This window comes from Haemaphysalis longicornis, unplaced genomic scaffold, assembly GCF_048455015.1.
Source record: "Haemaphysalis longicornis isolate Haplotype H1 unplaced genomic scaffold, Haemaphysalis longicornis Haplotype H1 scaffold_8, whole genome shotgun sequence".
Taxonomy (NCBI): Eukaryota; Metazoa; Arthropoda; class Arachnida; order Ixodida; family Ixodidae; genus Haemaphysalis; species Haemaphysalis longicornis.
In genome coordinates this window covers 85832672-85838332 of record NW_027526445.1, presented here as the reverse complement: position 1 = coordinate 85838332, position 5661 = coordinate 85832672, and the positions used below count along the sequence as shown (strand labels likewise).

Below are 5661 nucleotides of genomic sequence, written 5' to 3'. Positions count from 1 at the left end.
TGGAGATTCTCATGGTTTGCCGTTTCCTGATTAGATCTTTCGTCTCCTGTGAAAGTTTACCAGTATCCTGTCTAGCCATAGTGCCCCCTACTTCTACTGCACACTCCTTGAGAATGCGTGTAAGGTTGTCGCTGGCTTTCTGTGTCGTAAGCTCGGCTTCCTCGTTAAGGGCGGAATATCGGTTCTGCAGCGCGATCCTGAATTCTTCTACTTTACGTCTTACTGTTTGCTCATTTATCGGCTTCTTTCGTACTAGCTTGTTGCGGTCCCTCCTCAACTCTAGCCTAATTCGAGATCTTACCATGCGGTGGTCACTACACCTTACCCTTCCGAGCACTTCCACATCCTGCACGACGCCAGAGTTATCGCATAATATGAGGTCTATTTCATTTTTGTGCTCCCCATTCGGGCTCCTCCAGGTCCACTTCCGACTCTCCCGTTTACAGAAGAAGGTATTCATTATGCGTAGGTTATTCCGTTCTGCAAACTCAACTAGTAGGTCCCCCCTGCTATTTCTACAGCCCAGACCATAGTTCCCAACTGCCTTGTCTCCAGCCTGATTCTTGCCTACTTTAGCATTGAAGTCCCCCATAACGACAGCATACTGCGTTTTTGCTTTAGCCATTGCCGATTCCACATCTTCATAGAGGCGTTCCACTACTTGGTCGTCGTGGCTGGATGTGGGCGCGTAGCCCTGCACCACCTTGAGCTTGTACCTCTTATTGAGCCTAATTACAAGAGCAGCTACCCTTTCGTTAATTAGGTAGTATTCGTCTACGTTGCCAGCTATGCTTTTATTGACTAGAAATCCCACTCCCAGTTCTCTTCTGTCCTCTAGACCACGGTAACATAAGAGGTGTCCATTTTTCAGCACCGTGAAGGCTTCGCCTGCCCTCCTAACCTCGCTAAGCCCTATTACATCCCATTTAATGCCCTCTTATTCCTCGAACAACACCTCGAGACTTGCTTCGCTAGATAAGGTTCGCACGTTAAACGTTGCCAGGTTCAGATTCCATTGGCGGCCTGTCCGGATCCAGTGATTCTTAGCACCCTCTGCTGCGTCACAGGTCTGACCGCCGCCGTGCTCAGTTGCTTCGCAGCCGCTGGGGACTGAGGGCCGAGGGTTAGTTGGCGTATTCATGGGAGGTTGTGGCCGGTACTACACCAGGGTGGCCAATCCTGCTCTGGTGAGGGAGTGCATTACCGGCAATGGTCGCCGGGGTCAGGCCGCACCCCAAGCCCCTTTGTGCAATTCCAACAATACGCGGATTTTTTTTTTTTTTTAAATCCGGTGGGAATTGTCCGGCACCGGGATTCGAACCACGGTCCTTCTGCACGCGAGGCGGGTGTTCTACCTCTACGCCATCGCTGCATCTCTTGCACCACGATGCACCACCCCGTGTAGTGCATCGAAAACACAAGAACTTAAGAGGTACGCTTGTTAAGAGTAAAATTGGAGTCACGAAACAGTTTTCAGGCTGCTGCCCTTGCGGGAAAACACGCAGAAAAATTTGTTCCCTAATCACCCCAACCGACATGGCAAAATCAAACTTTTCTAAACATTCTTTCCTAATAAAAGAAAGCCTCGACTGTTATTCCAGTAAGGTCGTATACAGACTGCACAGTGAAATTTGTGGCAAGGACTATATTGGCCAGACCGACAATGCATTCCGGCTCAACCACCATTCCTATGTCACCTCACATGCGGATCTGGCATTCTCCAAACATATGCGCCTGCCGGGCGATATCATTGAGCATATCAGTATTAGTATGCTGCAGTCCAGCTTATGCGCTTCCCCCGAAAGCGAGCAGAGGGAGTCCTAATTTATACATCAATTGCACGCATTCACCCACGGCGTCAATGATGATCCGAGCCTGTTCTTATTGTTGCTACAAAAAGCTGCTTCTTAGGCTTACACTTGCCGGCGGTGGCAGGGGGGGGGGGGGTGAGTGCGGAACCGGGATCGTGCATACAACTTGAAAAAAGAAAGCAAGGAAAGGAAGAAAAAAGGAAACCCCGTATTAGAGACTACGCCAAGCAAAGCAAACGCGAGAGAACAGCCCCCTCCCCCCACGTCCTTTCGGCAACCATTACCTGTGCCACCAGTGGCCTTGAACGGCTGCGAGCGCACGATGCGGGCCCCCCGACGCAGAATAGCGCGTATTATGTCTGCCGCACCGACGACAGACCAACAGCCGAAGAATCCCGCGGCAAACGTAACCAAATACCAGTGTTGCTTGTTCCGCGGCTTGCTGTCCGAGCGGCAAAGCTTTGCTACACCACTCGGTTTCGCCGAAATGGCGTCAAGACGAGAGCAGCTGTAGCCTTATCCCGCAGTAAAACAAAACCAAAAATGGGACAACAGATTCGGAGTATGGCACGGGGACCATGCGTCGACTGCGCGGGCCGTGCATGCATGCGACTTTGCAGTTTGACCGAGTCGAAGATCTACGCCTGTGCCGCCGATGATGATGATAATAATGATTGGTATTGGTTTCCCCTTTGAAGCGGGATGATGGCATGCCATCTTACCAAAAAGAACTAATGTAACCATGTTTTACACTCTTGGTTTTATACTAGCGCTGCTTAGGGCAGGCACTAAAGCTTATTAGGCCCGAAATACTTTCTTTTCCCTGTTACAGGTTGTAACTGTCCTAGCCTATATTCCCCTCTCTGCTTTTTGTCCTCCAGCATTCTAATCTTCTTTTCGTCCCCTCGACAGCCTTGAAGTTAACTTCCTCACTGATACCCTTAAATCCTAGGGCTTCTGGAAGCCCAATATTCCCTTCACGTAGATTTGGATGGATACCCCCACATTCTAAGACTATGTGCCGCATAGTTTCTGTTTCTTCTCCGCATACCACACATACCCCATCATTTTGTGAATACTTCCCCACAAAACTCTTAGTCCGCAGGCAACCTGCTCTAGCCTCAAAAAGCAAAGCACTGCCCTGGAAATTATCGTAGAAATTTTCCTTGCTGATGTTCAAGTTCTCAGCCCTGTACATCTCTAGCGACGTTTTAGCTTCCATTTTTTACTTCCATTTATTCGTTTCAATCTCCCTTGCCTCTTTTTTGGTTACCTTGGCTGTTTTGGATTCTCCACTGTTCTTTCCGTATTTCATCGTTAGCCTTCTAGTCTTTCTTAACCAGTGCGTGTCCACGCTTTTCAAGTATAGGTACATAAAAACCTTAGTTGTCCACCTTAGTTGTCCACCTTCGTTGACCCATTGCGCTCAACTTCATCTCAAAGCATATTTTACTCTGAGCTTCTCTAACTTCGAACGACGCCCAGCCCATATCTCCCTGAACTGCTTCGTTAGTTGTTTTTCCATGCGCGCCTAAGGCCAAACGTCCTACCATTCTCTGGTTCACTTCAAGGCCTGAAAGAACGTCTGATTTTAAGCGAAGTACAGCATTCGCAAACGTGAGACCTGGAACCATTACTTCTTTCCCCATTCCTCTTACTACTTCATTTTTGTTAGACCCCCGCAGAGCTCTATGCTTCAATATAGCTGCGTTTGCTTTCCCTTAACCTTAACTTGCTCCTCGTGAGTTCCTAAGTAGTTATCCCCTTCGGTAATCCTCACTCCCAAATATTTATATTCCTTCACTCTAGGTAATTCGCAAAGCTGGATAGACACTACGTCGGTGGTAGCGTCATTGAAAACCATTATTCCTGAGTTGTCTGTACTGAAATTTAACCCGAGGTCAGGGGCTTCCTGGCCGTTAATATTTATTACCCGTTGCATATCGGTTTGGTTATCAGCTAAAAGAACAATGTCGTCTGCGTATAACATTCCCGGAACATGCTGTTGCACCACATTCCCTTGCAGCATATGGGTTAGGCAAAACCCTACTTGACTTTCATCCAGTTTCTTTTCTAACCCTGCCATGTAAAGCATGAACAGTATTCGTCTCAAAGGGCATCCCTGTTTCAGTCCGCGATGGATGTTGACCTGCTGGGCGCATTTCTGTCCTTCCCAAGTAAGGTGCACTCTATTGTCTTTATAGATTGCTATAAGGAACTGTACAAACTCGTCAACTAATCCCTAGAGTTTCAGCATTCTCCACAGCCGTTCTCTGTTTACGTTATCATCATCATCATCACCAGCCTATCTACGCCCACTGCAGGGCAAAGGCCTCTCCCATTATTCTCCAATTACCTCGGTCATTTACGTTGTCATATGCCCTTCAATGTCCAAGAACGTAATCCATAGTGGTCTATTCTGTGCTTTCGCAATTTAAATGCATTGTGTTATCACGAACAGATTGTCATCCGGTCGCCTGTCTTGTCTAAATCCATTCTGCAGTTCCCCAAGTATTTCATTTTCTTCCATCCATGCTTTATTTTTCTAATTTTATCGCCTGCATTAAAATCTATACACCACTGACGTTACTGTGAGTGGTCTGTATGAATCAATACTGGCTTTGTCTCCTCTGCCTTTATATATTAAATTCATCCTACTTTCTAACCAGTCCTCTGGTATTTGTTTGGTTTCTATCACCTTATCTATTGCCCTCATAAACTATTCCTTAGTTTGAGGTCCAAGTAGGTTTATCAGTTGCATTGGTATTCCGTCCGGGCCCACTGCTGTCTGGGGGGAAACCTTTTGCTCTGCTTTTTTCCAATCAAGGTTGCTAAAACTTATTTCCCTTTCCGCAGTCTTTTGTTGCGCTGATGTTATCGGTGCAGGTTTCCCTACCACTATTGTCCTAAACTTCTCACTAATCACTTGATGAATATGCGCCAACGCGTGCTCTCCTTCTAAATGTTCCCCGTCCTCATCAATCATATGTATGTATACATATATATATAAATATATATATATATATATATATATATATATATATAAAGGTGGGCAGCCAAGAAAACCTCGGAAAGCAAAGAGGAGGTTGTGGTGGGTCATAGAAAGAGATGAAGGATTTTTTGAGCCGAAAGAAAAGTGGTGAAAAAACTGTCTTATTTCACGGAGCCCCTCATTTCCCATTTTCTGATTCGCTACATGCTTAGCGAGGGCTTTTGTTCTGGCAGTCTTGGTGCCAAAGGGAGCTTCAGAGGGTTCAACGCTGGTCGACCACTCTCGACATGTCGTAGACACTCGAGTCACGGCCCGGTGGTTAAAAAGAAGGTCCCCTTCTCCGCGAGTAGTCCGAGTGGCACTGTCTACCACCCCTAATTGCAGGAAACAAAAATACCTTAACATAAATACCCGAGAAAGTGCTGGGGAAACAGCCCCGCCGGTAGCGTAGTGGTTATCGCACCAGACTGGTATTCTGGAGGTCGTGGGTTCGGATCCCACCCGGCGGGCATTTTTTCACCACTTTCTTTTAGACTAAAAAAATTCTTCATCTCTTTCTGCGACCCACCACAACCTCCCCTTTGCTTTCCGAGGTTTTCTTGACTGCCCACTCTTATTTTCTCTCTTATTTCACGGAGCCCCTCATTTCCCATTTTCTGATTCGCTATATATATATATATATATATATATATATATATATATATATATATATATATATATATATATATATATATATATATATATATATATATACAGTAAAAGCTCGTTAATTCGTCCGAATTCGGCCCCGCACCGCGTATTTCGGACAAATGCTGGTCTCCTGACCGATGAAGAAATTATTAATGATGTCACGGGCGC

General features: G+C 46.3%; 1 non-coding gene across 1 annotated transcript; it reads left to right on the top strand.

Annotated features, from left to right (window-relative positions):
• The first annotated feature begins 5239 nt into the window (after nt 1–5239).
• Nucleotides 5240–5312, top strand: Trnat-ggu (transfer RNA threonine (anticodon GGU)). The gene has a single exon. It is a non-coding gene; the product is annotated as a tRNA-Thr (tRNA).
• The last annotated feature ends 349 nt before the right edge of the window (nt 5313–5661 follow it).